At 41.8% G+C, this 18,331-nt stretch overlaps 1 protein-coding gene across 3 annotated transcripts in view; it reads right to left on the bottom strand.

Annotated features, from left to right (window-relative positions):
• ATG10 (autophagy related 10) overlaps positions 1-4,247 on the bottom strand; it is a 292,922-nt gene extending 288,675 nt beyond the window's left edge. For all 3 annotated transcript variants that reach the window (XR_001002005.1, XM_011944213.1, XM_011944214.1), the window contains exon 1: positions 3,989-4,247. The gene's annotated coding sequence lies outside the window, so the exon portion shown is untranslated. The remainder of the gene's footprint in view (positions 1-3,988) is intronic.
• Between the last annotated feature and the right edge of the window lie 14,084 nt (positions 4,248-18,331).

Here is an 18,331-nt window from a genome sequence, read left to right as displayed (position 1 = left end):
CACCCTAATCACATCTTTCTATTCAAGCTTCATATTTCCACAATCTTGATTTCTCTTTATTTTTTATGTTATTATATATTAGTTTATAAGCTACCTCAAATACTTTTGAAACTAAGCTACAAAAGTAAAATGAAAAACCAGAAAAGAAAAAGAAAACTAGATAGTAAGATGAGAAGAAAAAAATATTACACTGAGCCCCCAGATCATCCTGAGAGGTTTAAGATACTTTTTTTTTTTGAGAGAGGGGGTCTATGTCACCCAGGATTGAGGGCAGTGGTGCCATCTCAGCTGACTGCAACCTCCACCTCCCAGGCTCAAGCGATCCTCCCACCTCAGCCTCTTGAGTAGCTGGGACCACACGTGTGCACCACCATGCACAGCTACTTTTTTGTATTTTTTTGTAGACACAGGGTTTTGCAATGTTACCAAAGCTGGTCTCGAACTCCTCAGCTAAGGCAATTTGCCTGCCTCAGCCTCCCAAAGTGCTGAGATCACAGGCGTGAACCACTGCACTCAGACTTGGTTTAAGAGACTTTCAAAAAGAAGTATAATACAGTCTTTGCCTTCAACAGTTTGTAATCAAAATTTTTTTTTATTTTTCAGAATACACATTCTTTTCAAAGTAATCAAATTTTTAAGTAAAGATTGAAATTGAAAAGAACATCAGAGAATAATGGATAATAAAAAACAGTGATCAATTATACAACCACTGTTTGAAGAATTAGTATGGATTAAAATAATTAAAATCGCATGTATTACTATATATTAAGAATCGGTAACAAACAGAGCAACTTTTTGAGGTAAATTACTAGGATTTTCTTTATTTTATAAATAAGGAAATTGAGACAGAGAGGGTAATTTGTCCAAGGTAAGACAGCTGTTAAGCGTAGCAATTTGACCTAAGGCAGTCTGGAACCAGAGCCTGTGCCCTACAGGAGTTAGAAGTCAGTTAATCCTTGAATTATAGGAGGATATAGAAAGAAAAATAGAAGGGATGGGGGCAGTGGCAGTGAACCTTGGAACAGACTGAAATGAGGTACACCAGTAAAGAACCTGAATGGAGGCCGGGCGCAGTGGCTCAAGCCTGCAATCCCAGCACTTTGGGAGGCCGAGACGGGCGGATCACGAGGTCAGGAGTTCGAGACCATCCTGGCTAACACGGTGAAACCCCGTCTCTACTAAAAAATACAAAAAGCTAGCCGGGCGAGGTGGCGGGCGCCTGTAGTCCCAGCTACTCGGGAGACTGAGGCAGGAGAATGGCCTGAACCCGGGAGGCAGAGCTTGCAGTGAGCTGAGATCCGGCCACTGCACTCCAGCCAGGGTGACAGAGTGAGACTCCGTCTCAAAAAAAAAAAAAAAAAAGAACCTGAATGGAGAGTATAGATTGAGGGATATTGAGAATCTAGGGACAAGGTGCAGAAAGTTTACAGTCTTAAAACTCAAAGGAAGCTTGGAGAGGTAGCTCTCGCCTTTAGTCCTTACTACTCAGGAGGCTGAGGCAGGAGGACTGCCTGAGCCAGGAGTCAAGGCTGTGTAGTGCCTTCTAATTGTGCCTCTAAATAGCCACTGCACTCCAGCCTGGGCAACTTACAGAGACTCCACCTCTTAAAAAACAAACCAAAAAAAGAAACCAAAAAAAACCCAAAGGAGATTCCATTTAAAACAGTTGGTAATAGGAAACCATTGTAGGTTCTTGAGCTCAGAAGAGATGATAAAAAGGTTTCCTCGGAAAGATGTTACATGACAGTGATACGAAATAACCCTAGCTTCAAAGCTAAACTCCTATTACTAAGCACTCTTCCTGGATCCTATAAACCTATGTGATCAGGTAAGCATATTAGAGAGGTCTTATCTCTGCAGTTTTCAGCTACCATTCCCTAATCAGAATTCCTTCAAGTACAGCTTATTCTCCTATTCTCCATTCCCCAACTTTCTAATTGTTTTATTATACTCAGGCTGCTTGTCCCCTGAAAACATTTGTTTTCAACAGATAATCACCAAATGATCTCTATGGCTTTTTTTTTTTCCTTAAGATTCCCTGATTATATTTATGATTCAAACACAACCTCCTGGGTCCCAAACACATCTCTAGGCTTCAAAGATAATCATCAAATCAAGCCCATCTTAAGAAATCTTCTGTAAGTTTTACTCTCCCTGTTTTTCCTAAAGGGCTGCTTTACCTTTCTCAGAAATGTATTAGGCATCAGGAACTACTGTCAACATATAGTTTGTCACAAAACATTATACATAACTTGAATGGCCCACCATGTAGCAAAATCTCAGTTAACCTTATCATAATAGAACAGGAGGTGGCAAGGGAAAAGCAGGAGACAGAGGAAATAATCTTTTAACACTCCACATTCAAATGAATGAAGTTTAGAACTACTATTTCCACTAATTTCTTCAATTTAAAATATCAATAACAATTTTTAAACTCTGCAATCTGCAAGACTTTAATTTTAATTTCTCAATACTCTGGATTTATTTTTTGGTCAAGGTTCTGTAACATTTCCTCTGGTCACTGTTTAACCCTTCGGAGGCAATGAGAAAGGATTCTACTTGGGGTCCTAAGATGTATTTGAGTACCACACAGGGCCTATGTCCTCCCATCCTGAGAAGCATAAACTTGTTTTTGCCACTAAAGAATAGTGACAATTGTCCAATAACAAAAGTTATAAATCTGACTCAAAATGAACTTGTGACAAAGACTTATTAAACTCACAACAGAGCAAGCTGAATGGCTTAGTGCACTCAAAAGCATTTCAGGGACTAAGCATAAACACTGAAGAAAGGATAAGTTTCATAGGTTAGATAGAAAAATGGTTAATATTGGCCGGGCGCGGTGGCTTATGCCTGTAATCCCAGCACTTTGGGAGGCCCAGGCAGACGGATGGATCACAAGATCAAGAGTTCAACACCAGCCTGTCCAATATAGTAAAACCCCGTCTCTACTAAACATACAAAAATTAGCTGGGCATGGTGGCGGGCACCTGTAGTCTCAGCTACTCGGGAGGCTGAGGCAGAAGAACTGCTTGAACCCGGGAGGCAGAGATTGCACTGAGCCGAGATCATGCCACTGCACTCCAGCCTGGGTGACAGAGCGAGAATCTGTCTCCAAAAAAAAGAAAAAAGAAAAATGGTTAATATCCTACAACGCAATAGAACTACAACCTTTACGAGTACTGTATTTTTTTTCTATCCCACTCAAATAATTTGCATCTCCATTACCCAAAAAGATGTTAACTACAAAGCCTAGGCCCTAATCAATATCATCATGCCAAACAAAATACACTCCCCTAGACATCTAAGTCATCTTCAGGTGGGCCTATTAAACAGGCTCCATTTTGACTCTGAAAAAAACATGCTGTCATCCTTTTGCCTTATTTCCAATACTTTTGTAATTTTTACTACGAAAAGTTTCTATAAATCAGTCAACTATTCCTTTATCATTCTCCCGCCCTCCCCGCCAATTCTTGATTTTATAGGTTTTCTGGGAGGTTTAAAAAAAAAAAAACCTGTTGGCTCTAAATATCAAGTTATTCCTCCTGATACTTTATGAATCTGAAACTTCAAATTAAGTTGGACTCAGCCACCGGAAACCCCGGTAATTTAATACTGTTTCAACGTCACATGGCCAAAGATTTGCTATCAGTATGTGGATTTTAAACACAAGGTAGTAACTACCCACTTCGAGGGTGCTGCAGCATTTGGGTACTGGGCCAGGAGTGCTGGTGACGCCTTGTGCGCGACTGGGACGGGGTCTCGGGGAGGGAGTGTCCTCGCCCTTCCCCGCTCGCCCAGAGCGCGGCGGCCAACACAGGCCTGCAGTTCACCGGCGGGGACTCGCTTCCCCGGCCTTTTGTTCAGGACTGGGCTGTGTCCCGCCTACCCGCGCGAGCCCTTCCTCCCTGTCCTAGGAGTAGGGCGAGGAGCGTGTGGGAAGCAGAGCCGGGAGGATGAGACCGGCAGGGACTGTGGGAATACTCACCCCGCTCCGCTCGGCCCCTGACCCCGCAGCCCAGCCCGGCGAGGGCGGGGCGACGAGGCCAGGGGGAGGAGAGCTGGAGAGTGGAACCCAGCGCCCTGCGAGGCCACTGCCGCGCCGGTGCCCCTAGGGGGCTGAACGATGGGACTACTGGGGCCTCGAGGACGGAGGAAGACCCAAGCCAGTGCGCCCCGGAGCCAACCAGAAGCGGCCGTGGCCTCCTTCACTCAGAGCCGCCAGCGGCCGAGTCGCAGCGTGCGCATTGCGCCTTCCCATGCGCCGTGGGGACCGCCTAGCGCAGGCCGGTGACGTGATCGGCCGCGCGCTCCGGCAGGGGCGGGGCTGGGACCCAGGCCGGGACTGGGAGGGGGTGGAAAGGAGGGAAGCGAGACTTCCCCGCCGCCCGCTTCCACTGCCGCCAAGGCCCCGCCCCTCGCTTGGCGGGCAGCTCTCACCCCCCCACCCCCACCTCCAACCCAGCGCAGGCGGTGCCCTCCGCGGAGCACAAAGGAGGCTCGTTGAGTGGGGAGCGGGTTACTAGCAGCCCCCTAAGAGGTTGGAGAGCCGTGCCAGCATTCACACACTACAAAAAGTCCTGTAAACACCACAATTAAGCACAAGCACGGCTACTCCTTGAAAACGGATGGAGGGAGAAGTTAGGAATTCGAATATTGACAATAGTACCATTTGTGGCACATATCCCAGAGGAGAAAAAAAAAAAAAACCAGCAGCAAAATTAAATTGGGGCGAAACGATGGGGATAAAGACTAGAAAAATGTAAGAGTAACAGGGGTAATCGAACTGAAATAGCAGACATCTGAAAGAAAACTAGCATCTGCTCCTTCTAACAGAGTTAAATGTGTTGGAAATGAAAGGAGAAAATGCAGGCGAAGAAGTGAAAGGAAAACCTTCCTTCAAACTACATGACATGGTTTTGATCTTGTACTACAGTTGTATAAGATGTCACCATTGGAAGAAACTAGGTGATAGGTACACGGGACTCTAGGTGCTGTCGTATTTTTGCAGTTTCCTGTGTCTATAATGATTTCCAAATAACAGGTTTTCCTTTTAGACAGAATACTGATCAGTGGCGACTAGGATGAAGGGCTGAAGGAAGGGGTTGACTAGAAAGGTGCTTGAGAGCTTTTATACCGTGATTGTGTTGGTGACTAAACCACTGTTTGACGAAACCCGTAAGAGGTATAAATTTTACTTTATGTAAAATAGTTTAAAACTCAAAACGGTGCGACTAATAAAAATGAACTTACACTAACTTTTTTTAGCAACTATGGATATAAATTAATTGGTAGCTGCCAATTTAGATTATCCATTTAATTTTTTTAAAAGCACAAGGCAGTGTGTTCTCAATGAGAACTTAAGTAGACCAGGTATCTCCATCAGCTTTTAAGTATTTACCTTAAAAACGTATTTCACAGATGAAAACAGGAATGCGGCTTGGCGCAGTGGCGCACGCCTGTAATCCCAGCACTTTGGGAGGCCGAGGTAGGAGAATCTCTTGAGCCCAGGAGTTCGAGACCAGCCTGGGCAACACAGTGAGACCTCATCTCTACAAAAATGTTTCAAAATAAGAATAAATATTTTAAAAAAGAATGCACTGCTTTACATCATACTCAATAGTTTAGAAACGCAGCGCACCAACCACCATGTTAATTAAATACATTTAATTAACACAGCGCACCAACCACCATGTTAATTAAATACATTTTTTTTTGCACATTTTTTTTGAGGTGTTTTAAAGTTTCATAATTCACATGCCAAAAACAAAGAAACTAAAAGAAATAACTCAGTTAACCCCCATGTACTTCCTGTCATCATATCCCTCATGGCAAAGAATGATATTGGCCTGTTTATGTGTTTACCGTATACAACACTATAAAGTGCTTTAAGGCTATGGTCTGTCATCACGGCATTTCAAGGTTCGAGCCGGGCTCCTATAGCTCTCCTCTCTGATCACTGAAGTTCACTGACAAATCTACTCACAAAGGGCAGAGTAATTGGAGGAAAGGCACGCAAGTTTATTTAGCACATATACATGAGAACCTTCAGAATGAAGACCCAAAGATACAGGGAAAATTGTAATGTCCATTTGTACGTCCAACAAAGTATGGACAGCCATGTACAAATATGATTGGACAGAAGGGTATGCGCTAATGCTAATAGCCTGAGTGGGGAAACCCAGCAAGGCCTGTCTGTTTCTTCTTGGCCTCTCTGAGCATGTACTCCTTCCTTCCAGGTGTGGGGCGGGACCCTCTCTGCAATGACGGTCTTAGGACCTACAGTCAAAAAAGGTAGATCAGATAATTTCTTTATGGCCAGTTTTTACAAAAAAAGGTGGGGGGAAAATTAAAGTAATATTTCCAAGATTTATGACTGGCTTTGGGGAAAAGAGGTTCTAGTTTCTATGGTCCGCCTAGTTTCTATAGCTAGCCTTAGGGGAGAATGGGACCAAGAGACAGGAAGGCAGGAGAAGGTCAGAGAAAAACTTTTGCTTCTGAGAGTTTCATTGTGGGGTATTATTTTCTAGTCCCGATAGTCCTAACTAGTAGTAAGTATTCTTTGAATAAAACAAGGAATTGATCACAAAAAGAAAGGGAGTTAAAATTTATTGAACACCTATTATAGTCCAGAAGCTTTATATGTACATAGTTAATCCCATAACTTCATGACATACCCATTTTATAATGATATATCTTAATTATTAAATCCTTTTAATACTTATTTTATTAGATTTCTCTGTTTCATTTGGACATATCGCTCACTTGCAAAAAGTCTTGCTTCCTTTCGCTTATGTAAAACCCATAGTCCCCTGATTCTCCTTCCAGCTCTGTGGCCATGTTTTTTTTTTTTTTTTTTTAAAGACAAAGTCTCCCGCTCTTTCACCAATGGCCGGGTCATAACTTACTGGTCATAACTTACTGTTACCTGGAATTCCTGGCCTCAAGCAGTTTTCCCACCTCAGCCTCCCAAAGCGCTGTGATTACAGATGGGGCCATTCTTTTTTCTCATTGTTTTAGGCTTTTGTTTGTCCATTATGCTTTAATGCTCATGTTTCACACAGAGCCTTCTAAAAGTTGAAACTTCAACTTTTTTGTTTTTTTGTTTTAGTTTTCTGATACTCATGTAAATTTTTTTAATTCAAAATAGGGTTATACAAACTGCATTACATTCAAAGTCATTTTCCTTTAACCAATAAACACTTTTATTATCAAAAAGTACAATGCAGTATAAATGTGTCTTTTAAGATGTAATTACAGGATTTATTTAAAAATAATAATTCATAATATCCTTTCGATAGTATGGTCCTATAAAGGGATACAACTTTTTAAGTTCCATGGTAAATGTCTTATTACTCAATCTTGCCAGTTCTTATTACTTGCATGCATATATCCTTTCTGCTCATATCCCATAGGTCACACCTATATTCAAGGAAGGAAGAAAATGTAGCATCTAGCCATGGGCTCAGTCAAACCTTGACAGGGTGGGATTGTTTTATTATTAAAAGAAAGAAGAGAAGAATAGATACTAGGGAACAAAACTATCTCTACTGCAGCTTATAGTAGGCAGATCTCTCTTCCACCACCCTCCAGGAGGTCCTTAGGGAAAGATAAATTATATAAAAGAGTTAGAGGAGGTACTCTAATTGGATGGTAGAGATAAACTTGTCTTGAAGCTGTGTGTGCATAGCACTTACTTAAAAGTGTGAGAGAAAAAAGCACTAGTAGGCAAAACTATAGAGACAGTAAAAGATTAGTGGTGGAAAGAGTTTGGGGGAAGGGAGGCAAAGAAGGAAGAGGTGAATACATGGAGAATAAGGCATTTTTTAGGACAGTGAAACTATGATATATGTTACTGAAATAGTGGATATGTGACATTATGCATTTGTCAGAACTCATATTGCAAAGACAAGGAACAAGGCTAGAATCTGATAACCCAGAAGGATATGCTATTGCCATGCAGTTTTTCTACATCCCCAAAAGTAAAAGAACATAGGGCCCTCTCAACCAATTCCAATGGGAGTAAAAAAGCACCTGGATAATAATAGACCACTGCCAGAATGATCCTTGTAGAACATTGGGTTCCCCTGATAAATTTAAAATACAATGTATAGTTCCCAACTATCTTCAAACTCTTGAAAGATTAAAAAGTCCAACCACGAATGTTAAAAACATAGACAAAGCAGGCCAGGCGCGGTGGCTCACGCCTGTAATCCCAGCACTTTTGGAGGCCCAGGCAGGCGGATCACTTGAGGCCAGGAGTTCGAGACCAGCATGGCAAGTATGGTGAAACCCTGTCTCTACTAAAAATACAAAATTATTCAGGCGTGGTGGTGGTGCATGCCTACAATCCCAGCTACTTGGGAGGCTGAGACATGAGAATCACTTAAACCTGGGGGTGGGGGCAGAGAGTGGGGTAGGAGTGGGAGCGGAGGTTGCAGTGAGCCAAAATGGCACCACTGCACTCCAGCCTGGGCAACAGAGCAAGACTCAGTCTCAAAAAAAAAAAAGGGAGACAAAGCAAATATCGAAATTCACTACATAAAATATTTCAACTTATTCCAACTCTTATTCAGATTGCTCAAATTGGATTATTTCCAGAAACGTGTTCTAACCTTCATAGTACAAACTAGACTCTCAAGAATAAGATACTAAAAACTCAAGCACAGGTAGAAGCTATAATCCCATTACTATCCTTTTTTTTTTTTTTTTTTTTTTTTTTGAGACAGAGTCTCTCTCTGTTGCCCAGGCTGGGGTGCAGTGGCGTGATATCAGCTCACTGCAAACTTCCTCGCCTCCCAGGTCCAAGCAATTCTCCGGCCTCAGTGTCCTCAGTAGCTGGGATTACAGGCGTGAGCCACTGTGCTCGGCCTAATTTTTGTATTTTTAGTAGAGACAGGATTTCACCATGTCAGTCAGGCTGGTCTTGAACTCCTGACCTCATTATCTGCCTGCCTTGGCCTCCCAAAGTACTGGGATTACAGGCATGAGCCACTGCGTCCGCCTCATTGCCATGCATTCTTAGCTATATAGCACATCACTGCTGCAATCTACATTACCTTTATCCTTTGCTAACATCAAAACCTTTACAAATAATTTTCAGTAACCTTGGGACTTTTTTTAAATGTTTCTTTATTTTATTTATTTATTATTTTTTTTTTGGTATGGAGTCTCACTCTGTCGCCCAGGCTGGAGTGCAGTGACGCCATCAGGGTTCACTGCAACCTCTGTCTCCCAGGTTCCAGTGATTCTCGTTCCTCAGCCACCCGAGTAGCTGGAATTACAGGCGCACGCCACCATGCCCAGCTAATTTTTTTTACTTTTAGCAGAGAGGGGGTTTCACCATGTTGGACAGGCTGATCTTGAACTCCTGACCTCAAGTGATCCGCCTGCCTTGGCCTCCCAAAGTGCTGGGATTATAGGCGTGAGCCACCATGCCCAACCTTTTTAATGTTTCTAAGGCAGCACAGATAATTAAATAATCATAGATTATCATTAAAATATGACAATTCTCCATTGCTGTTTCCATACAAATATTTGAATCCCAAGTGTCCAGTCACAGCCTCCAATTTTATATACTGTAATTATATGTATACTACTAAAAATCAAATAAAACATATAATTTTCAAACATGTTTAATTCCATAAAAATAACGAAATTCAGAAGCAAAATTATTTCTAAATTAGAATCATCAACTAAGTCAAGCTCTAAGTTAAGGAATGTGATCAATATAGAACATTAGTAGTATACAATTTTTATTTTCATATTGATCACAAAATGTACATCTACTCCAAGATATTTACTCAAGAGAAATAAACATATATGTCCACAAAAATACTTGTATGTGATTATTCATAGAAGCATTATTCATAAGAGCCAAAGCTGAAAACAATCTGAACGTCCTTCCAGATGAATGGGAAGCAAATTGTGGTACAGTATGTCCATGCAATGGAAGACTACTCAGCTGTAAGAAGAAACTAATTACTGCTAAATGCAACAACATGAATTCATCTCAAAACATCATGCTGAGCAAAAGAAGCCAGACATATACATACTGTATGATACTATTTTCTAGAGTTGGCAAAGCTAATCTAGAGTAGCTAATCTAGAATAAATGAGTAGTGGCTAAGGGCTGAGGATTGGAGACAGGATTAACTACAAAGGGTACGAGGTAACATTTTGGGATAATGAAAATACTTTGATTGTAGTCATGGTTATATGTTGTCTTAGTCTATTCAGGCTGCTATAACAAAATACCATAAACTAGGTGACTTATAAACAGCAGAAATGTATGTCTCACAGCTATGAAAGCTAGAAAGTCCAAGATCTGGGCACTAGTAGACTTGGTGTCTAGTGAGGACCTAGTTCTGGGTTTGTTGAAAAGCCCTATCTCCTAGTACCATCACTTTGGGGATTAAGATCTCATTCTGGGGAAAGACATTCAGACCATCGTAGCATATGGAGTATATGCATTTATCAAAATGCATTGAACTGTAGACTTAAGTTGGGAGCATTTTATTGTATATAAACTATACCTCAAAAATTTATTAAAAATATAAAAATAAAACAAAACCCCAAAAATATACATGTACTTCACATGTATTAAAGGCAACAAGAAGGTGTAAGGGAAAGCTTAAAATCGCCTTGCTGTTACTGTTATCAGTTTTCTCAACTTCACTGTGATATAAACCCTTTTCCTGGCAGTATATATCACTATTTTAAATTAATAGACTTTACTTTTTAGAAAATGTTTATGTTTCCAGAAAATTGAGCAGATAGTATGGATAATTACTATCTATGTATCTGTCTATATGCAACCCACTCATAGTTTTACCTTTTATTAACATCTTGCATTAGTGTGGTACATTTGTTACAATTGAGCTAAGTTATAGGCTATTGGTAAATATGTAAATTATATCCTGTCTGGTAGTGATTTGAATTGGATGCCCCACCCCTCCAATGGAAAAACCAGTTCTATCCCATTTTGCCTGGTTCATATGAGTAAAATAATTTTTAAACATGCTCATTGGTATATCTGTATGAAAGTCATGATTTTACCCTTTTCTGAAATTATCTTTTAATGAGGGCCTGGCAATTTACACCCATGTGGCTTTTCAGTCGCAATCTTCACTGAAGTGTCCAGGACCACTGAAGGGAAGGGCAGTCCAGGGTCTTTGCAGGCACAGGCATGGGAAAATGAACCAAACCTTGAACAAAGAGTCCTTGAATGGAGAATGGTGAAAGATGGTGAAGGGCTCAAGAAGTAAATGATAAAGTAGATCAATAGTAAACTGTGATAAAAGAATGTACAACACCTTCGGACAATGCAGAAAAGAAGAGTCCAGGATCGGGCCCAGTGGCTCACGCCTGTAATCTCAGCACTTTGGGAGGCTGAGGCAGGTGGATCATGAGGTCAGGAGTTCGAGACCAGCCTGGCCAACATGGTGAAACCCTGTCTCTACTAAAAATACAAAAATTAGCTGAGCATGGAGGCATGTGCCTGTAATCTCAGCTACTTGGGGAGCTAAGGCAGGAGAATCACTTGAACCCGGGAAGCGGAGTTTGCAGTGAGCCAAGATCTCGCCATCGCACTCAGCCTGGGCAACAGGGTGAGACTCTGTCTCAACAACAACAAAAAAAGAAGAGTCCAACAGGACATTTGCCTCACCCTATATCCATAATTCACTGATTTGGAAAGCAGTTACTGGAAAGTAATCTAGACGGTAAAAGAACTGCAGAATCTCATAAACTCTTCAGAAGTTTTGGTTCAAACACACTGTGCTTTCGGGGCCCCAGGATAGACTCCCTGGTACCTTGCAGCTAGATACTCTTTCGTACTGGACTTTCCATTCACCATCCAGCAAAGAAAATACCACAGGGTAATGAGATAAGATCAATGCACATGCCCCAGGGTCCATCTTTTGTTAGTAAGGGCTTGAATGTCCTTGTTCAATAATGATCTGTTTCCTTAAATGTTGTGTGGCTATGTTTACTAATCAGGAATTAATTATGATTATAGGATTCAACTGCATATTGATATTAGTGTGTTATAATGATATTTTGCATAAAGACAAGTTTAGTCTGCAAACCTGGAAGCCTCTGGGCAGATTTAATTCAAGAAGCTGCTCTAGATTCAGATCAAATCAGGAGTTGCCTCCTGAGGCAATAACGATAATATGTACTTGCCCAGCCCCTTCATCTGCATTATCTCATTAGTGAGACAAGAGACATACTGTGGAAAGGGCACCAATTTGAAGGCAAGAAGTCATGGGGCAAGCTTCAGTCCTGTCCCTTCCATGGTATGTAAATTTTGGGCAGTCACTTACTTTCTCTGAACCTCAGGATCTGTATTTCTATGAAGTGGAATTGGTAATAATCCCAGCTTTGCAGGGCTGTGGAAACCAAAATATACACATTTTTAAATTTAAGGGACTGATACCTAGAGACAATGAAATCATACCAACAATCATTAATGTGATTGTGTAATCTGTATTTTCTAACAAGGAAAGATGACCAGGTACAAAACAGAGTGTAAAGAATTACCTCATTCGTTGTCCTGTAGAAAAACAGTAAAAGGTTATAATCAGAAATTAATCATGGTGACCTCTAGATAGGAAGATCATGGGTGATTTTTTTTTTTTTTTTTTAGACAGAGTCTCGCTCTACTGCCCAGGCTGGAGTGTAGTAGCATGATCTTGGCTCACTGCAACCTCCGCCTCCCACATTCAGGCGATTCTCATCCCTCAGTCTCTCGAGTAGCTGGGATTAGAGGTGCCCGCCAACATGCCTGGCTAATTTTACGTACTTTTAGTAGAGGGGGTTTTGCCATGTTGGCCAGACTGGTCTCGAACTTCCAACTTCAGGTGATCATGGGTGATTTCTTTTTCTTCACATGCTTTTGGTATTTGAGTTAAGAAAAATAACATATTATTGATATGATTTTATAATAAAAATGTTAACTTCAATTTAAAACTTAAAATTTATATCTGTGGTTTTAAATGACAACAAATGATTTAAAATCTTTAGTATGTATTGGACAGAAAGAAAGGATTGTTATCTGGGTATAAATTGTATCCTGTTGTTCTGTAAACGGAGTAAGAGTGGAGGAAAAGAGGTCAACTTCAAAGGGAAAAAAGCCAAAATGTGATGGCCGGCAAAGGATAATAATGGGACACTCTAGATGGGCAGTGCCTACCTTCTGCAGTCCAGAGTTGGCCATGGAGAACGCCCCTTTGAGGTTCAGTCTTCCTCATAAGAGGGGCTGATCATATAAATCTGAAGGGATAGATAGTAGAAAGATGGAAAGAAATATCCTTCTTTATATACACAAAGCAGGCATACAATGAGACATGAATAACAACAGGGAAGAAAGAGGATACCATGAAAGCTGTCCAGTCCCATTAAAATTACATGCTGTTAGAATGCTGAATTTGGAGTGACACTGCCCACAGTTAGGAGTATTGCTACATATTTAATGTAATGTTTAACTGTTTAATACTATGATGGTTTTAATTCTTTATGCTGTTTGATGTGTGTGATAAAGAGAAGGTAACATGCATCACCTCATAGACTTATCTCTGATATTGGTTCTTAATATACATAACACACATCCCACGTGTAAAAGTCAGATGTTCAGTCTGGTCAATGGGGAAATGCTGGGATTTCACTTGGCTAATTGGTCATAAGGTCCTCATGAAGATGGCCCAGAGAGTGATGTAACAGCCAATAGGTGAAGTATAGCACTTGAAAAGACCACAAATAAATCATTACAATGCCTTCCCAGATACTTATGAATTCCATTAATCTCATTGAGGCCATTCAGACTGAGGTTACCTGCTTGTGTAATGCTTGGCCTAGAGATTCCACAAATCTGAAGCTGCCTAAGGTCCCAGGCAGGAAGACTGGGGTGTGGGCAGCTGGACAGTGCTAGAGGACATCTGCCTGGAATAAGGGCAACAGTCAAGATGTTATGAAAACACATTGCCTGTGTGCTGCACCCATGTCACATCCCTGTATCCTTTCAATAAATGCCTTTGCTAAATGGAGTGTGGGTATCTCATTTCTTCAGCTTTCAGAAATATAATTAAAACAATCTGGATTGGAATATCCAAAAGGAGATATCCAGTAGACAGTTGTTTAGTGTATAAGTCCAGAGCTCATGGAAGAGGTCAAGCTGAAAATATATACAGTGAAGTTATCTCCTATGCTTGCTTAACTTATATTAACTCTACTATATGCATTTGGCAAAAAACAAAAACATATTTTTCTTATAACATGGCCGCTAAATGCAAGCCAACAACTTCATCTGGCGTTTAACTAAAGAAACAACCTTCTGTTCCAATAGCGGAGGAAAACTGGCTGTGTAGGATTTCTTGATTGATAGTATATACATTCAAAATCGTGTATACAGTATTTTAGAGGAAATTTTAAAGATTTTCAAAGATAATTTTAACTCTGTTTTATTTTTGCCTTTCACGCTGACTTTAGATTCTAGCCCCCTCAGAACAAGTCAGTCCCTGTATCTGGGTGTCACTGATATACAGGTGATTGCAGTTCTGGTCACAGAAGAGGCTATTCTGGGGAGAGTACATACAGTGAGAGAAGAAGAGACCTGGGGGTGAAATCTTAGGGAACATCAATATTTGAAAAGCAGACAGAAGAGCCTAGAATGATTCTAAAAGAATTAGGAGTAGGGGGTGAGGAAAGAAACCAAGAAGAGAGTTTCCCGAGAGTGGTTAACAGTGTCAAAAATAAAGCAAAGAAAATCAAGGAAGAAAAGTCCTGAGAAGCAACCATTGGCTATGGAAATAAAGAAGATACTGATGACCTTAGCAAAAGCAGTTTGGGTGTTATGATGGTGGATGCCTCTCTAAAAGAATAAGTAGCCCTGGCATGGTGGCTCACGCCTGTAATCCCAGCACTTTGGGGGGTCGAGGTGGGCAGATCACAAGGTAAGGAGTTCGAGACCATCCTGGCCAATATGGTGAAACCTCTTCTCTACTAAAAATACAAAAATTCGCCGGGTGTGGTGGTGGGTGCCTGTAATCCCAATTACTCGGGAGGCTGAGGCAGGATAATTGCCTGAACCCGGAAGGTGGAGGTTGCAGTGAGCCAAGATTGCGCCACTACACTCCAGTCTGGGTGACACAGCCAGACTCCATCTCAAAAAAAAAAAAGTAAAAACAACAAAATGTGCAGAGTGGCAAGGAAGTAGAGACTTCAAGCTTTTCTGTGAAGAGAAGGAAAAAGGGTGGCAGGTAGGGAAGAATAAGAGCCAAGGAGTAAGGAGGGGTACACTTTGGTATTTCACATTTTAAATGGGTGTTGATTTTGATCCAATTTATAGGCCAAGCACAAGAACCAGAAGGAAAGAGGAGATAATTGAGACAACACAGTCCCTGAAGAGACACAGGGTGAGTCCCAAGTACTTAGCTGCATTAACTGGAAGAAGGGCAAAGGAGAAAGATGTACTGGGAATAGATGCCTTTGTGTTTGAGAGGAAAGAAATGCCAGGGAGAAAGAATTGAGGAAACTTCATTTCCGATAGCTTCCACTTTCTCTGTAACATAGGAAGTAAGCACAGCCATTTTCATTTATTTATTTATTTATTTATTTATTTATTTATTTAGAGATGGAATTTCACTCTGTCACCCAGGCTGGAGCACAGTGATGCAATCTCAGCTCACTGAAACCTCTGCTTCCCAGGTTCAAACAACTCTCCTGCCTCAGCCTACCAAGTAGCTGGGACTACAGGTGCATGCCACCACGCCCAGCTAATTTTTTTGTATTTTAGTAGAGACGGGGTTTAACCTTGTTGCCCAGGCTGGTTGTGAACTCCTGAGATCAGGCAATCCGCCCACCTTGGCCTCCCAAAGTGCTGGGATTACAGGCGTGAGCCACCGCTTCCAGCCAAGCGCAGGCATTTTCTAAAAGTAAGGAAGAGGGTAATGGGTGCACCAAAATGTCAGAAATCCCCACTACGGAACTTATCCTTGTAACCAAACACCACCTGTTCTTCCAAAACATATTGAAATAAAAAAAAATAAAAGTGAGGAGAGGTGCTTAGAAAACAAGTAAACTTTTAAAATAGTCTTTAAAGGAAAGAGGAGAAGCTGAGAAGGGGTATACAGGATTTGAGAGTATAGCTAAGACTGGATTCCTCTATTTGTGGAGGTCCTAATTCCTAAATTTTATGAGATTATTTTTCCCAGTACCACTCATTCTGGTTGGGTGAAGGAGTATAAAAGGGAGATGAGGCCTGGTGGGGTGGCTCGCACCTGTAATCCTAGCATTTTGGGAGGCCAAGGCGGGCGGATTGCCTGAGCCCAAGAGTTTGAGACCAGTTTGGCCAAAATGGTGAAACCCCATCTCTACTAAAAATATATAAATTAGCTGGGCATTGTGACGGGTGCCTGTAATCCCAGCTACTTGGGAGGCTGAGGCAGGAGAATCCCTTGAACTCGGAAGCCTAGTTTGCAGTGAGCCAAGATGGCACCACTGCACTCCAGCACGGCAACAGAGTGAGACTCCATCGCAAAAAAAAAAAAAGCTGGGTGCAGTGGCTCGCGCCTGTAATCCCAGCACTTTGGGAGGCCAAGGCAGGCGGATCACAAGGTTAGGAGAGTGAGACCATCCTGGCTAACACAGTGAAATCCCATCTCTACTAAAAATACAAAAAATTAGCCAGGGGTGGCGGGCGCCTGTAGTGCCAACTACTCAGGAGGCTAAGGGAGGAGAAAGGCATGAACTCGGGAGGCGGAGCTTGCAGTTAGCGGAGATCCGGCCACTGCACAAAAGAAAGAAAGAAAAAAGAAATAGAGAGTGAGATAACTAGCAGAATAGAAAGACATGTTTGGAGAGGAGGAGGCTAGTGTGTGAAATTACAGATATATCAGTTTGTTCCAGTTGGGCACAAAGCTCAGAGATCAATCCAAGCTGAGTTGCCCATATAGAGAGGAAGCAAAGGCCCTAACCATTGAATAGTCACAGAACTATGAGAGTAAAGTAGTGGAAGGGTCATTCATGGAGGACTTAAGGTGAGGTTGAAAGACAATGAGCCAAGAACCAAAAAGTCTAAATGAATGTAAACGATTAAGAAAAAGATGGTAATGAGGAAGGTAGAAAATAATACCAAGGGCGGCATGCGGTGGCTCACACCTGTAATCCCAGCACTTTGGGATGCTGAGGCGGGTGGATTACTTAAGGCCAGGAGATCTAGACCAGTCTGGCCAACATGGCAAAACCCTATCTACCAACAATACAAAAATTAGCAGGGTATGGTGGCGGGCACCTGTAAACCCAGATACTTGGGAGGCTGAGGCAGGAGAATCAGTTGAACCCGGGAGGCGAAGGTGGCAGTGAGCTGAGGTCGTGCCACAGCACTCCAGCTTGGATGACAGAGCAAGACTCCATCTCAAAATAATAATAATAATGTAGCAGGACTAGCCGCGGACAAAACCCCTCATACACCGAGATAGTGAAGGGAGTAGCTTTAATCAGCTGGGAGCATTGGCAGGCTAGCATCTTAAAATCCGAGCTTGTCAGGTGCTCAACTTCTGTCCCTTTTAAGGGCTCACAATTCTAAGGGGGTCCGCGTGAGAGGGTCATGATCGATTGAGCAAGCCAGGGGGTACATGACAGGGGCTGCGAGCACCGGTGGTCAGAGTGAAACAGAACAGAACAGGAAGTTTTACAATGTCTTTCTAGGTCAGGGGTCGAATTTTAACTACGAGGCTTAGGTCAGGCACGCCCAGGTCTGGTTTGGGGTTTGGTTCCTTGGTTTCCATTCTGGTTCCTAGGCACTGGGCTACCTGCCTTTAGTTTCGCTTCTCTTTCCTTTTCTGAGTGTAAAACAATATTAGAGGGTCTCTCTCTTCCCTCATTTCCCCCCTTTGAGACTCTGACTTTTTATTGGTGGGAGTTCTCACTCTTATTTTTGCTACTTATGTCTTCTTGTGCAACAGATTGATAGTGATTCATATAGTATACTTGTGCTGAAGCATTTTGGTGAACTAAGGTAGCAATGAAGCTTTTTATCATTTGAAGAAGTACAGGTAGCAAACAAGGGAGCAGTAAGCAGGTTTCTATTACTATTATAACTCCTATTATAAGAGTTTTAAATTTTCCTAGTACTGGAACCACCTTCTAAACGTGGCTTCAGAGTCGAATCCATGCTACACTTGTACGGGCACATGTGCCAATTTTGTTATATCTGTAACTATGTCTTCAACTACTTGCCTCTGATCATCTATGTGTAGATAGCAATTAGTAAGGTTAAATTTCTTATAGACCTCTCTTTCAGCTGCTAGCAAGTAGTCGAGAGCCAATCTAT

The sequence above is a fragment of the Colobus angolensis genome, unplaced genomic scaffold (genome assembly GCF_000951035.1).
Source record: "Colobus angolensis palliatus isolate OR3802 unplaced genomic scaffold, Cang.pa_1.0 Scaffold23, whole genome shotgun sequence".
NCBI lineage: Eukaryota > Metazoa > Chordata > Mammalia > Primates > Cercopithecidae > Colobus > Colobus angolensis.
Note: the sequence above shows the minus strand (reverse complement) of the source record. Positions and strands in the feature narration are given on the sequence as shown.